Source organism: Equus caballus, chromosome 8 (genome assembly GCF_041296265.1).
Source record: "Equus caballus isolate H_3958 breed thoroughbred chromosome 8, TB-T2T, whole genome shotgun sequence".
Taxonomy (NCBI): Eukaryota; Metazoa; Chordata; class Mammalia; order Perissodactyla; family Equidae; genus Equus; species Equus caballus.
The window spans coordinates 1,514,261-1,531,078 of record NC_091691.1 but is presented as its reverse complement, the minus strand read 5'-3'; positions in this window follow the sequence as shown (position 1 = coordinate 1,531,078).

Here is a 16,818-nt window from a genome sequence, read left to right as displayed (position 1 = left end):
CCCACAGTCCTTCCCAGGCCACGTCTCCTGGGCTTCTCCCTGCCTTCCCGCTGAGGCGCTTTCCTGGCTCAGCTCCTGCACCACATGCGGCATTCCCAGGCCTCCCTGGCTGGGTCCCCTTCCTGTCTCTGCCACTGAAGGTCGAGCTGCCCAGGCCCGGCCTCTTCTCCATCGAGCCTCGCCCCTTGGGCATCTCCCGCAGGCCCAAGGCTACAAATGCCATAGTCTACTGATGGCTGACACCCACATCTGGACATCCACCTGACCTCCACCCCAACAACACCATGGATTTTTCCAGGCGGATGTCACACAGACACGTCCAACTCAATGAGGCCAGAACAGGACTCTCAATCCACCCGCCTTTGCCCCAAGTGTTCTCCATGTCAGTAAAGGCCACTGCCTTTCATCTACTCTGTGGCTCAGGCTTTGATGTCACCCATGACTCCTCCATCACAGCTTTGTCCTGTGTGCCACCAGACCCACATCCAACCCCTCCTCGCCCTACAGGCTTCACACCGCCCAAGCCACCAACGTCCCTTAGAGCTGCCGCTGCTCACTGATCCTCTGGCTGCCTACTATCCTCACAGCAGCCACAGGGACTTTTTTTTTTTAATTGAGTTTATGATAGTTTACAATCTTGTGAAATTTCAGTTGTACATGATTGTTTGTCAGCCGTGTTGTAGGTGCACCCCTTCACCCTTTGTGCCCATCCCCCAGCCCCCTTTCCCCTGGTAGCCACTAATCTGATCTCTTTGTCCACATGTTTAAATTCCTCATGTGAGTGGAGTCATACAGAGATTGTCCTTCTCTGTCTGGCTTATTTCACTTAACATAATTCCCTCAAGGTCCATCCATGTTGTTGTGAATGGGACAATTTTATTCTTTTTTATGGCTGAGTAGTATTCCATTGTATATATATACTGTATCTTCTTTATCCAATCATCAGTGGATGGGCACTTAGGGGGTTGCTTTCATGTCTTGGCTATTGTAAATAATGCTGCAATGAACATAGGAGTGCATGGGACTTTTGGAATTGCTGATTTCAAGTTCTTTGGGTAGATACCCAGCAGTGGGATGGCTGGGTCATATGGTATTTCTATTTTTAATTTTTTGAGAGATTTCCATACTGTTTTCCATAGTGGCTGCACCAGTTTGCACCCCAACCAGCAGTGTATGAGGAATCCTTTTTCTCCCCAACCTCTCCAACACTTGTTACTTTTTGTTTTGGTTATTTTTGCCATTCTAGTGGGTGTAAGGTGATATCTTAGTGTAGTTTTGATTTGCATTTCCCTGATGATCAGCCATGATGAACATCTTTTCATGTGCCTATTGGCCATCCATATGTCTTCTTTGGAGAAATGTCTGTTCATGTCTCCTGCCCATTTTTTGATCGGGTTGTTTGATTTTTTATTGTTGAGTTGTGTGAGTTCTTTATATATTATGGAGATTAACTCTTTGTCGGATATATGACTTGGAAATATTTTTTCCCAATTAGTGGGTTGTTTTTTTGTTTCAATCCTGTTTTCCCTTGTCTTGAAGAAGCTCTTTAGTTTGATGAGGTCCCATTTGTTTATTCTTTCTATTGTTTCCCTTGTTTGAGAAGAAATGGTGTCCAAAAAGATCCTTTTAATACTGATGTCAAAGAGTGTACTGCCTACATTTTCTTCTAGAAGCCTTATGGTTTCAGGTCTTACCTTTAAGTCTTTGATCCGTTTAGAGTTTATTTTTGTGAATGGTGAAAAAGAATGGTCAATTTTCATTCTTTTACATGTGGCTTTCCAGTTTTCCCAGCACCATTTGTTGAAAAGACTTTCTTTTCTCCATTGTATGCCCTCAGCTCCTTTGTTGAAGATAAGCTGTCCATAGATGTGTGGTTTTATTTCTGGGCTTTCAATTCTGCTCCATTGATCTGTGCACCTGTTTTTGTACCAGTACCATGCTGTTTTGACTACTGTAGCTTTGGAGTATGTTTTGAAGTCAGGGATTGTGATGCCTCCAGCTGTGTTCTTTTTTCTCAGGATTGCTTTAGCAATTCGGGGTCTTTTGTTGCCCCATATGAATTTTAGGATTCTTTGTTCTATTTCTGTAAAGAATGTCATTGGGATTCTGATTGAGATGGTGTTGAATCTGTAGATTGCTTTAGGTATGATGGACATTTTAACTATGTTTATTCTTCCAATCCATGGACATGGAATGTCTTTCCATCTCTTTATGTCGTCATCCATTCCTTTCGGGAAAGCCTTGTAGTTTTCGTTGTATAGGTCTTTCACTTCCTTAGTTAAATTTACCCCAAGGTATTTTATTCTTTTTGTTGCGATTGTGAATGGTATTGTGTTCTTGAGTTATTTTTCTGTTAGTTCGTTATTAGAGTATAGAAATGTTACTGATTTATGTAAGTTGATTTTATACCCTGCAACTTTGCTGTAGTTGTTGATTATTTCTAAAAGTTTTCCAATGGATTCTTTGGGGTTTTCTATATATAAGATCATGTCGTCTGCAAACAGCGAGAGTTTCACTTCTTCCCTCCCTATTTGGATTCCTTTTATTCCTTTTTCTTGCTTGATTGCTCTGGCCAAAACCTCCAGGACTATGTTGAATAAGAGTGGTGATAGAGGGCATCCTTGTCTCATTCCTGTTTTCAGGGGAATGGCGCTCAGTTTTTGCCCATTGAGTATGATGTTGGCTGTGGGTTTGTCATATGTGGCCTTTATTAAGTTGAGGTAATTTCCTTCTATCCCCATTTTGTTCAGAGTTTTTATCATAAATGGCTGTTGGATCTTGTCAAATGCTTTCTCTGCATCTATTGAGATGATCATGTGGGTTTTATTCCTCAATTTGTGGATGTGGTGTATCACGTTGATTGATTTGCGGATGTTGAACCATCCCACCACAGGGATCTTTTTAAAGTGACAGTTGAGCATCACCTCTTCACAGAGGCTTCTCAGATCAGCCCATCTAGCATGGGGCCCACTACCGGATCCTCCACCCTCCACGTCGCTGTTAATTCGTCAGCACTTGGTCCTGTCTACACCAGCTCTCATGTTAGCATGGGCCTCTGACCGCCTGTCTCGACTCCGCAGAGAGGGACAGCGTCTCTTTCGGCTGCTGTGTTTCCAGCATCTAGAATATGCCCGCACACAGTCGGTGCTCAGTAAATGGTGGGCTTTCTTCATTACAAGGAATAAATGGAGTTTCTCTTTCAACCAAAATAATGAGGCCGCTCCAGCCACCTCAGCTCAAGTCCCTAGCCCAGCCCTTCCTCCGAGGACCCTTGGGAAGACTTCCACTGGAGCTGTATGTTCCAGCGGGGTCCTGGACGTGGGGGGCATTAGTACACGCTGCCGAGAGCCTCCTTTGCTTCAGGTCAGGTGGCACTGTCTCGGGTTCTCAGAGGGAAGAAGGACCGGCCCGGATCTCCCGAAGCTGAGGGGGACAACAGGGCCCTGTGGCCAGACTCAGAATCCAGCCAGTCCCGACCACTCCATCGTGTGGCCCGCCCCTTCCAGTTGCTGTTCCCAGGATCCCATCTTTTCTCCACAAACTAGTAGTCTTAGCCCCGCCGCCATGGTGGCCCGTGGGTCCTCCCTATCGGTGCTCCCCAGCTTGTCACGGAGACACCAGGTCCTCACTGGCCACACGTTCTCCCGCTGCTCCACCACAGCCACCACCACAGCTGCCAGGGCTGAATCGTGTGGTCCTGCTCACTGGCCCGTCTCCCCGCCCACGCCCCCGCCCCGCCCCCGGCTCCCCGCTTCCTGCTCCTATTGGCTACCTGAATCAGGGCGCCGCCCTCTAGCGGGGCGCACAGTCTCCGACGCGGATTGGCCGAAGGCGGGCAGGCGGGGCTTGGACGCGGGTTAAAGAGCAGGCCGGGTGACTAGCCACGCCGCCCGGGAAGGTTCAACCGGGTGGCAGGGGCTGGCGGCCGAGTGCCTGCAGGTGCTGGCGGTGACGCGGGCCTGCACTGCAGCCTGCGTCCTCACCACCCCGGCCGTGGCAAGCCAGGCGGGTGGTCGCCGTGGTTACAGCCCAGGGTCGGGGGTCACCATGGTTACAGCCCAGGGGTGGGTGTCGCTGCGGTTACAGCCCGGGGTGCGGGGGTCGCCATGGTTACAACTGGGGGCGGAGGGGGGGCGTCCCCGTGGTTATAGCCCGGGGGGCGCGGAGGTCGCCGTGGTTACAGCTCAGGGGTGGGGGTCGCCGTGATTACAGTGGATCCCGGGCGGCCCCTGACGCGACCCCCGTTCCGCAACAGCTGGAGCTCCAGGGCCCCTTCCAGCCCTACTGCAACCCGCACCTCGTCTCTGGAAGTTCCAGGTGCGGCGGCCCCGCCCGCCCGGCCTACCGTCCGCCCCTCGCAAGTCTGGGCCTCGTCACCAACCTCCCCTTCTTCGGGACCCTGGGATTCGGTTTCTTCTTCAACATGCTCTTCTGGTATCCTCCCCGCGCGGACCCGGCGGGGGCGGTGAGGGGGCAGCCGGGAAGGAGAAACTGAGGCCGGCACAGTGGCACTTCCCAGACGGACTCCCAGCTTCCGCGACTGCCGCCCACTGGAGGAGGGTTTCTTTCGTGGCCACAAGGCCGACTTCGTCTTCCTGTTTCTCTTCTGGGGCGTCCTCATGACTGTGTCCTTCAGGGCTCTGCACTGTCAGGTGTGGCGCCTCTGGGTCCTGCCTTGTTGCCCGGGGGCACGACCCAAGCGCCCAGGCCAGGAGGCACCGAGTCTGTCCCTCTAGCTTAGGATGCACTGAGCGTGCAGCGCGTGCTGAGCTCCAGGCGCCAGGGCTGGATCTTGAGAGCTGCACGCAGAGTACCACGCGTGATGCAGGCGAGCCAGGTGTGGAGCCTGGGGGCGGAGCCCTGATGCCAGGAGCAGGACACAGTGGGGCAGGGCTGGCCGTGGTGGAGGCTAGGGTGAGGGGGAGAGGCAGCGTAGAGCCCCTGTGGCCCCAAGTGGAAGGGCACACTGGATGGCGAAGGGGAACCAGTGGGAGTATTGCAGGGGTTGGGGAGTCAGAGGGACCCTGGGCAGCTCTGAGGCCTGCACCGGGGGCGGGCCTCCCAGCACCTTGACTCTGGCCCAGCTGCTGGGGCTCCTGGGCAGCCTGTTCTTCCTGGCCCAGCCCAGGCCCTCATGGCCATGCTGGGGGGACGTCTGGAGCCGCTGCAGCCCTCGGATAAGGGTCAGCTTCTTAGGCCTCCTCACCTTCTGGCACCATTCCTGCCCTGAGCGCTCATGGGCTTTTCTCTGCTGCTGGGCAGCCCGATCCTCGTGGACCTGCTGGGTGAGCCTGCCTGTCCATTCAGCCCACCCCGAGCTGGCTGTCTGCACCTGAGGGTCTGTGGGAGGGCCACCCAGGCTGGCTGCTCCCCCACAGCCCTCCCCTGCACTTGCACTGGACCTCTCATCTGTCCTCTCAGCTCTCTTCTTACAACTCCTGGAACAAGCCAGCCGGCCTATAGGCTTCACATCTTGAGGCCTGACCTGCTGGTGCCTGTGTGGGTCCTGCAGGGGTGGGGATGGGTGGGTCTGGGTGGGTCTAGGTTCCAGCCATGGCTCCCACTCCTCATATGTCCTCAGGCCCTCCCCTCCCCAGGTCTTGCCACTTCTGGGCCGTGTGAGCCTGTCCTTTGGAGCCAACCCCGGCCCTGCCCTGGGCTGGCAGTGTGTGCAGGACATTGCAGGACATTGGGCAGTCAAGCTCGGGAACCTGAGGTTGCTCTGGGCCTGGCTGGGCCTCCAGGGCTCTGCATGGAGGCCTGGGGAGGCTCTGCTGGCCCTGGCTCTGGACTATGGAGGGCGGCTTTGGCATTCCCTGGCTCTCCCCAGGGACTGCTGCGGGCTACATCCACTACTTCCTGGAGGATTTTTTTCCCAACCAGCCTGGAGGCAAGAGGCTGCTACACACCCCCAGCTTCCTGAGTGTGGGGGTGACATCCCTCCCGCTGCACTCCCTCAGACGGCTCCCCGCCCCATGGAGGACCTGGGCTGGCCTCAGCCAGCTGGCCCCTCCCCACAGGAAGCTGCTACTGGATGCCCCAGAGGAGGACCCCGATTACCTGCCCTTCCCCAAGGAGCAGCCCGCACCCCTGCAGCAGTGACCCCTATTCCCTCGTCCAGCAGCAGCTATCCAGGGTGGCACCCCCAAGACAGGTTCCACTAGGCCCAGGGGCTGCATACAAGTCCCTAGATCCCCAGGATACTGGCAGTGACAGTGACACCTGTGAAGCCAGCACCCCTGGCAACCCAGGAGCAGGAGCACAAGTGGAGCACAGGGCAGCTGCATTCAAGCCTGTGGAGAGCCTGTGGAGGGCCAGTGGCAGAACATGAGACCCAAGAGACCCTGGGAGAAGCAGAAGCTGGTGGCAACAGCTGAGACTGCAGCAACATCATAAGCAGCAAGACACGAGAAACCTCAGAGGCACAAGTGGCACATGGAGGGCACTGACAACACCTCTGGCAGAGGCAGTGGAGGTGGAAAGTGCAGGCTCTCAAATACAACCAGAAGCAGCTCAGAACCAAAGTAATCAAAGCCATACCCAAATGAGAGAAGGTGGTTCCTACCACAGATGTGCTGGCAAAGGATCAATTCATCAAACACCGCAAAGAACTACAGCAACAAGGAGAAGAGAAGGAAAATGACAATGCTCCAGAAACCAAACTTGAAGTCACAGATTACCATCTAACTGACAGAGAATTAAAAATATCTGTCATGAAGAAATCAATGTTACATGAAACTCAGAGAGACAATTCAATGAGCTCAGGAATAAAATTAATGAACAGAATGAGTGCTTCACTAAAGAGATTGAAACTGAAAAAAAACCAAGCAGAAACTCTGGAGATGAAGAATACCACAAAAGAGATGAAAAATAATGTAGAAAGCATTAAAAATAGAGCAGACAATATGAAGGAGAGAATTAGTGAACTCAAAGATAGAAATCCAGAACTGATTCAGGTGGAGGAGGAAAAAGAACTAAGAGTTTTAAAAAATGAACAAATTCTTCAAGAAATATCTGACTCAATTAAGATAAGCAACATAAGGATAATAGTTATCCCAGATGGAGAAGCAAGGGACAAAGGAGCAGAGAGTTTATTCAAAGAAATAATAGCAGAGAGCTTCCCAAATCTGGGGAAGGAACTGGATATCAAAGTACATGAAGCTAATAGAACTACCAATTACCTCAATGCAAGAAGACCTTCTCCGAAGCACATAATATCAAAACTGTCAAAGGTAATGACAAATTAAAAATATCAAGGGCAGCAAGAGAAAAGAAAATAACGTACAAAGGAACCTCCATCAGGCTTTCAGTGGATTTCTCAGCAGAAACCCTACAAGCTAGCAGAGAGTGGAATGATATATTCAAAATACTGAAAGAAAAATACTATCAGCCAAGAATACTGTATCTAGTGAAATTATTCTTCAGATATGATGGAGAAATAAAAGCTTTCCCAAACAAACAAAAGCTGAGGGAGTTCATAGCCACTAGATCTGCCTTACAAAAAATGTTGAAAGGAGCCCTCCTACTGAAACAAAAAGGCAAAGCTTTACAAAGCTTTGAGTAAGGAGATAGACAGAATCAGAAAATTGCAAATTTATATAAGAATAGGTTAGTAAACACTTAATTATAACATAAAGGATAAAGGGAGGGAATGCATCAAAAATAACTATATCCATTTTAGTTTCGTCACAAACTCACAACACCAAAAAGAATAATTTGTGACAACAAAAACATAGTAGGGGAAGAGGAAGAGCACAGAACCTGCATAGGCTAACGGAGATAAGAGGCTTTCAGAAAAGGGACTATCCCACCTATGAGATCTTTTATAAAAACTTCATGGTAACCACTAAAAGAAAAATCAGAGCAGAGTGATAAATCATAAATAAAGAGAAAATTGAGAAAAACATCACAGATAACCACCAAACTGAAATGGCATCCAGAAACACAAGGGAAAAGAAACAATGGAAATACAGAACAACTAGAAAACAAAAGATAAAATGCAGTATTAAGCCCTCAAATGTCAATAATCTCTATAAATGTAAATGGATTGAATTCTCCAGTAAAAAGATAGAGAGTGGCCAGATGGATTAAAAAACAAGACCCAACAATTTGCTGCCTCCAGGAAACACATCTCAGGTCTAAAGACAAACATAGGTTCAGAATGAAGGGACTGAAGATTATACTCCAAGCAAATGGCAAGCAAAAGAAAGTGGGTGTAGTCATACTTATATCAGACAAAACAGACTTCAAGACAAAAAAGATAACAAAAGGTAAAAATGGGGATTATATAATACTAAAAGGGACATTCTACCAAGAAGACATAAAATTTATTAATATATATGCACCTAACATAGGAGCACCAAAGTATGTAAAACAATGACTAACAGACCTAAAGGAGGAAATTGACAGAAACACAATAGTAGGGGACCTTAGCACCCCACTTACATCAATGGATAGATCATCCAGACAGAAAGTCAACAAGGAAACAGTGGCCTTGAATGAAATACTAGACCAGATGGACTTAATACATGTATATAGAACATTCCATTCAAAACCAACAGAATACACATTCTTCTCAAGTGAGCATGGAACATGCTCAAAGATGGACCATATGTTGGGAAACAAAGCAAGCCTCAATAATTTAAGAAGATTGAAATCATATCAAGCATCTTTCCTGACCACAATGGTATGAAACAAGAAATCAATCACAAGAAAAAAGCTGGAAAAGTCACAAGTATCTGGACCTAAACAGCATGCTACTGAACAACTATTGAATCAATGAAGAAATCAAGGGAGAAATAAAAGAATACCTGGAGACAGATGAAAATGAAAACACAACATACCAAAACTTATGAGATGCAGCAAAAGCAGTCCTAAGAAGGAAGTTTACAGCAATACAGGCCTGCCTCAAAAAACAAGAAAAACTCGGGGCTGGCCCCATGGCCGAGTGGTTAAGTTCACGTGCTCTGCTGCAGGCGGCCCAGTGTTTCATTGGTTCGGATCCTGGGCACGGACATGGCATTGCTCGTCGAACCATGCTGAGGCAGCATCCCACATGCCACAACTAGAAGGATCCACAACGAAGAATATACAACTATGTACCGGAGGGGCTTTGGGGAGAAAAAGGAAAAAATAAAATCTTAAAAAAAAAAAAACAAGAAAAACTCAAACTAGAAAAAGACAAACAAACAAAGCCAAAAGTCAGTAGGAGGAAGGAAATAGTAAAAATCAGAGCAGAAATAAATGAAATAGGGACCAAAAACAATAGAAAGAATTAATGAAACTAAGAGCTGCTTCTTTGAGAAAATAGATAAAATTGAAAAGCCCTTATCCAGACTCACTAAAAAAAAAAGAAGAGAAGACTCAAACAAATAAAATCAGAAATGAAAGAGGAGAAATTACAGAGGACAACACAGAAATACAAAGACTTATAAGCGAATACTATGAAAAGCAATATCCAACAAATTGGATAATCTAGAAGAAATGAACAAATTCTTAGATTCGTACTCCACTCCCCCCCCCAAATGAATCAAGAAGAAATGGAGAATCTGAATAGACCAATGACAAGTTAAGAAATTGAAGCAGCAATCAAAAACCTCCCAAAATACAAAAGTCAAGGACCAGACAGCTTCTTTGGTGAATTCTGCCAAACATTCAAAAAGATTTAATACCTATCCTTCTTAAATTCTTCCAAAAAATTGAAGAGGATGGGACACGTCCTAACTCATTTTATGAGGTCAACATTACCCTGATACCAAAACGTGACAAGGACAACACAAAAAATGAAAATATAGGCCAATATCACTGATGAACATAGATGTAAAAATCCTCAACAAAATATTAGCAAATCAAATACAATACATTAAAAGGATCATATTCTACAATCAAGTGGGATTTATTCCAGGGATGCAGGCATGGTTCAACATCTACAAATCAATCAATGTGACACACCACATTGACAAAATGAAGAATAAAAATTAAATGATCATCTTAATAGATGCAGAGAAAGCATTTGACAAGATCCAACATCCATTTAGGATAAAAACTCTCAATAAAATGGGTATAGAAGGAAAGTATCTCAACATAATAAAGGCCATGTATGACAAACCCACAGCCAACATCAACTCAATGATGAAAAACTGAAAGCCATCCCTCTGAGAACAGGAACAAGACGAGGGTGCCCACTATCAACACTCTTATTCAACATAGTACTGGACGTTTTAGCCAGAGCAATTAGGCAAGAAAAAGAAATAAAAGGGATCCAAATCGGAAAGAAAGAAGTCAAACTCTCACTATTTGCAGACGACATGATTCTATATGTAGAAGACCCTAAAGAATTCTACCAAAAAAACTATTAAAAATAATCAACAAATACAATAAAGGTATTTGCAGGGTACAAAATCAACATACAAAAATCAGTTACATTTCTATTCACTAATAGAATACAATCCCATTTACAATCGCAACAAAACGAATAAAATTCCTAGGAATAAATTTAACCAAAGAGGTGGAAGACCTATACACTGAAAACTATAAGACATTATTGAAAGAAATTGAAGAAGACATAAAGAAATGGAGAGATATCCCATGCTCATGGATTGGAAAAGTGAACATAGATAAAATGCCCATACTACCTAAAGCAATCTACAAATTCAGTGCAATCCCAATCAGAATTCCAATGACAGTCTTCACGGAAAGACAACAAAGAACCCTAAAATTTATATGGAACAACAAAAGACCCTAAATAGCCAAAGGAATTCTGAGAAAAAAGAACAAAGCTGGAGGCATCACAATCCCTGACTTCAAAATATACTACAAAGCTATAGTAATCCAAATAGCATGGTGCTGGCACAAAAACAGACATACAGATCATGGAACAGAATTGAGAGCCCAGAAGTAAAACCACACATCTATGGACAGTTAATCTTCCACAAAGGATCCAAGAACATACAATGGAGAAAGGAAGGTCTCTTCAATAAAAAGTGCTGGGAAAACAGGACAGCCACATGCAAAAGAATGAAAGTAGACCATTATCTTACACCATACACAAAAATCAACTCAAAATGGATTAAAGACTTCAATGTAAGACATGGAACCATAAAACTCCTGAAAGAAAATATAGGGTAGTACACTCTTTGACATAGGTCTTAGCAGCATCTTTTCAAATACCATGTCTACTCAGGCAAGGGAGACAAAAGGAAAAATAAATGAATGGGACTACATCAGACTAAAAATCTTCTGCAAGACAAAGGAAATCATCAACAAAGTGAAAAGAGAAGCTACCAAATGGGGAAAAATATTTGCAAATCATATATCTGACAAGGGATTAATTTCCAAAATATATAAAGAACTCACGCAACTCAACAACAAAAAAACAAATAACCCTATCAAAAAATTGGTAGAGGATATGAACAGACATTTTTCTAAGAAGATATACAGATGGTCAACAGGTACATGATGCAAAGCAAAACTACAATGAGATATCACATTACACTTGTCGGATGGCTATAATCGAACGAGACAAAAAATAACAAACGTTGGAGAGGATGTAGAGAAAAGGGAACTTTCATACACTGGGGTGGTGGGAATGCAAATTAGTGTAGCCACTATGGAAAACAGTAGGGAGATTTCTGAAAAAATTAAAAATAGAACTACAATACTGAGTATTTATATAAAGAATATGAAATAAAAAATAGAAAGTGATTTATTCCCCTATGTTCACTGCAGCATTCTTTGCAATAGCCAAGACATGGAAACAACCCAAGTGCCCATGAACTGAAGAAGGAATAAAGAAAAGTGTGTGTGTATATATATATATACACACACAATGGAATACTACTCAGCCACAAAAAAAAGACAAAATCATCCCATTGGCAACAAGATGGATAGACATTGAGGGTATTATGCTAAACGAAATAAACCAGACAAAGACAAACACCATATGATTCCACTCATGTGGACGATAAACAAACACATGCACAAAGAAAACAGATTAGTGGTTACCAAAGGGGAAGGGAGCAAAGAGGGGCACATATGTATGGTGATGGATAAAAACAAGACTACTTGTGGTGAATATGATGCAATCTACACAGAAAGTGAAATATAATCATGTACACCTGAAATTTATACAATGTTATAAGCCAATATGACCTCAAAAAATAATTTTTAAAAAAGAAGTGACAGATACCTTAAGGATAAAATTAAAGAATCCAACAGTGCATTTAAAGCCCTCTTTCTTGACCCTGAATCTAATGCTAAATGCTATCTAAGATAAATCAGCATGACCAGCAGGCAGAGAAACGAAGGATCACGAAAAATTCAGTACTTTGCAGTGATAGCGCAGGGTGTGTGTCTATTAAAATTCACCAGGCTTTAACGTACCTTCCACGAGTGAGCAAATACAAATACAAAGTCATTCCTGGTTTGTCACAAAGGTGAGTACCTGTTCTTGATGCCAATCTGTGTCCCCCTTCCGATCACGTGATCATCACTGACCACAATATGCTCCCCTGGGCACACACCGCTCACCAGGGCCAAGGTGCCTGAGGTGCTGGTTCCACAGAATTCCTGGCTACTTAGCGAGGTGACACGTCCAACCTCTACCTCCCCACTTCTGTCCTGGGAGGTCAGGGGGTCCCCCACCCCACCCCAGCCCAAGGGCTCTCCGATGGGTGTTGTGACCTAGTCAGGGTTCAATGATGTTGGAGGCCTAGGGTCACCAAGCACGAATTCATAAAGAATCTGCCTCTACAAGCATATGATCGTATCAAGGAGCATTATTGATGCTAAAAAGGAAGGATGCCATTTCTAGAATAAAGGACAGACCATCCCATGAAACAGCAGTTGCCAAGCTTCCCCTAACATGTGTGTGCACATAATATACAAATTGCACTCACCCCCACCTTTCTAAGGGGTTCTCTCCTCCCTAAATGGAGATGATGAGAAGCCTGCCCCCAGGGGTGTGGTGAGAAATGAGCACCGGGAAAGTGTGAATCCAGCCCCAGAACAGAGCGAGAGGGAAGACGTGTCAGCTGCTTGATTCTCACACACATGTCTTCTCCGGGCCTTGATCTGCTCACTGCCCGCCGCCAGGGAAGACTGTCCCGGGCCAGCCTGGGGCAGAGCCTGGCCATGGGGACCAGGCCTTGGAGAAGTCCCGGTGGGGACACCAGGTCATGACACAGGGGCCCCATGGCATCATTATTACAATACAGCTCAGGTCCACTCTGCACACCCACCTGAGCGCTGACCTGCTTTGTACCAAGCACAGTGCTGGGTGGTCATGGTCTGGAGCAAGACAGCTCCAGCCCCCCAGGAACATCAGACCCAGGGAAAGGAGAAGCAATGACGGCCTCGGACATCCGATGATCGCTGATCTAGTGCTTCTTGTAGAGGTTTAAACAGAAACGTAAAGAAGCAGGGCATTTGAAACACAGTCAACAGAAATTGGACAATGATGTAAAATGAATCATCTAGCTAAATGAGCATGGGGGAGTCATTTGCTTGTGGAAGTTTGGCAGGATGCTCGGGACCTGTGACGGCTGCTGGCTGAGTGTGCAGCAGAGGCAGCGGAACAGAACCACTCAGTGAGGGAACCAAGCACACTGAGGGGAGACTCCACCCAGAGTGGGGCTGTCATCACCGGTCCCCAAATGACCTTTTGTGCAATCTGACCCTCCCCCAACATCTCCCCCAAGGGGCCATTTTATTCATGGAGACCCACATGAGCTCTAGAACAGCAGGACATTGACTGGCTGACACATACCAGGACTCGGCCTTGGTCCCCTACCCAGCAGGTGCCCTGGTGCCAACAGCGAGCCCACCCTGATCTGCCCGGAGCCAATGGTGACAGTAGCAGTGGAGGTGAAACCTTTAATGACTGATGGGGCAGGAGATGACATCCAGCAGGAACCCTGGCCGGCTAGGAGGAAATACTGAGTGGTCACAGCTCTGCCTGGTCTCAGAGGACACGGGTGAACATGGGCTGGGAGATGGGGTGTAGGTGGGACTGGGGCTAAGGACTGGTGGTGACACACCCTGTTTGGCTGGTTTGGAGAGCAGGAAAGGGAGGCTGGGGTCTGAGGCTCTGGGCACTTCTCCAAGTGTCCTGGCCTCTCAGGAGAATAGGGGAGGGCTGAGGGCTGAGGGCATCTCTACCCCCCTCCCCCGACACACACAGGCAGAGCCCTTGGAATGCAAACAAGGAAATGCTGAGGGCAGGGGCAGCCCCAGGAGGCAGGGGCCTCGGGGCCCCAGGAAGAGCAGAACCGTAGCCCCATCATGGCAGGAAGGCCCGAGGGTCTCACCCAAGGGCGAGAACCCCAGGGCTCACTGCACACAGACCCATGGGAAGGCCAGCAGCTCAGCACAGGCGGGCTCACAGAAAGTGTAGAAGGAGACCAGGAGGGACATGATGGCCATGGGGCCCAGAGTCACATCCCAGGAGGTGCCAGGAAGACCTACATGAAGCACCCATGAAGGCAGAGTAGAGGTCAGACTGTTGGGGAGAGAGGGTGATGAGCCCCCAGGAGGCATGTGGCACACCCACGGAGTCCCTGGTGTAGACGTCTGAACACAGGGGTCTGTGTGTCCACCATGTACTTTGGGCACACCAGCGCACACAGGCAGGGTAAACGCTAACCCTCTATCACCCACGGGTGTGACCTGCAGTGACCAGGGGACCTCTTCTCCCCACATCCAACTGGGGCCTCGGGTGCCACCTGCAGGAGCACAAAGGCCTGTGTGCCTCTGTGTGAGCGTGTGAGACTGAGGAAGCATTCTTAAGGCCGAGTTGAGTCATCCCGCTGGCCCCATCACACAATCCAGAACTAGCTTGGTGCCTGTGTGTGACAAGTGTGACAGGAGCAGGTACAGGGGCGTGTGTCCACCCAAAGGCAGTCACGTGTTCTAGGTTGTGTAGGGGAGGAAGACATTTCCTCTACCCTCTCTGGGTTTGCCTGGCCGGAGAACGAATTAAATTCACATGAGGCAGAATAGCAGGAGAAGATTAAACAAAGCTTTATAACATGTATTCATGGGTGGCTCAGGCAAGCTGAGCAACTCATCAAAAAGGGCTGAAGCCACCACCTTAAATATCATATCCAGCTAAAGGCAAAGGAGGATGTTGGGGGTGGGTGGAGTCAGTTACAGGAGGTTACCGGAAACAGAAATAAGATTATTATGCAGGTTTAAGTCCTTGCCTTTGGCATTGATTAAGAGTTTCTAGAGAGAAGGTCATCCCCTTTCTTCTTCCTGGTACAGAGAGGGAGGCACCTTTACAGATGGAGATTTCCTTTACAATGTAAATGTCTCCTAACAAAGGGCAAGCAAGTTCCACCCCTCAGAGCCTCCCTCCCTGTCCCAGTTTATCAAAAGAAATCAGCCTCAAATAATCCTCATGCCAAAGAGACATATCTTGGCGTGGCCAAGACCAGTCCCCCACAGTTGTAAACCAAGGCTTCTCGGCCCCATGGGGTTGGAGCACTGGGTGCCCCGCTGTCTGGAGGAGAAACTGTACATTTCTTTTCTGCTTCTGGGTGGACGCTGAGGCCTGGAGTGGGGTCTGGTCCTGGGCAGGGCATGTGGCGGGCAGCAGGGCCATATACCTCACCTGGGGCAGGAGTCAGGCCCCTCAGCACAGGCCAGCACCTGGGGAATGACCTTGAGCGCAACTGGGAGTGTGGTGATAAAGTCCATCTTCAGCCACTCCAGAGTGGTCAGGCAGACAGGCCAGGATGCACAGCCTCCTCTGCATGGCCTCAGGGAGCAGCAGCTGGCCTATGGGGCCATGGCAGCGCCAGAAGGCCTGGCCTCACCCAGGGCTTGCCTGGTGTGGGTGTGGGTGCAATACAGACAAGCAGTCAGGGTCCCAGCTTCAGAGAACCCAGCAATAGGCCAGGGTCCAGGGCATCGGGAGAGGCACAATTTGTCTCCCCTCCTAGGGGGTCTGACCCAGATAGGTTAAATGCCCCCCTTGCTGGACTGAGAGGAAGCCAACAAGCTGTGCAGAGGGGCCTCCACCAAGGTGGGCCGTCCCCTCCCCTGCTCACTGCTCTCCCCGAATCTCCCTGCCCAAACCCTGGGCGCCTTCTCTCCCTCCATCAACTCTGACCCGGAAGAACGCGGTAATGGATTTCTCAGTGAAAAGCCGAAACGATCATTAGATCAGGGTTTCTCCTCCGTGAGAATTTGTTTGCTTTTATTTTTCCTCCCCAGGGAATTTAACGGGGAGCAGCACAGAGAGAAGCCGGGTCCAGAGGGCACCCTCCTCTGGCTGGCGGGGAGTGAGTGGGGGACTGGCACCCTGAGGCCAGGAGACTTTCCAAGTGCGCACCGCTCCACCCGCTGAGGGGGACGGCAGCGCTGGAGGGGGCGTCTCCCAGCCTGAGGGATCCCACCTCCCCGACCCCCACCTGTGGCATCGCATCCCTAGAGAGACCCCAGGGGTTCTAGTCGTTTCTGGGAGAAGGCCAGAGGCTCCTCCACTGATTCAGAGCGCGCAGCATCCTCTAGGATCCCGCACGAAGAGCCCGCCCCAGACCACCCCTCACCCCGTCCCCGTGAGCCCGCTCCGGGCAGACCCCGGCCCCGACCCCCGAAGCCGCTTGCCTGAACCCTGGGGTAGAAGCGTGGCGACCCCACGCGGCTAAAGGGCAGCGGCCCGCCAGCCCAGGAAGGCCGAGGGCGGCGGGGACCTGGATAGGGACGCGTTGGGTGGCGAGGAGGGGTCCCCGGGAGGCGCCCGCACGCTCGGAGCCCGAGCAGCCCCTCGAGTCAGCCGCTCCTGGCGACCCCCGCTCGTCCCGGCAGCTCGCCCGC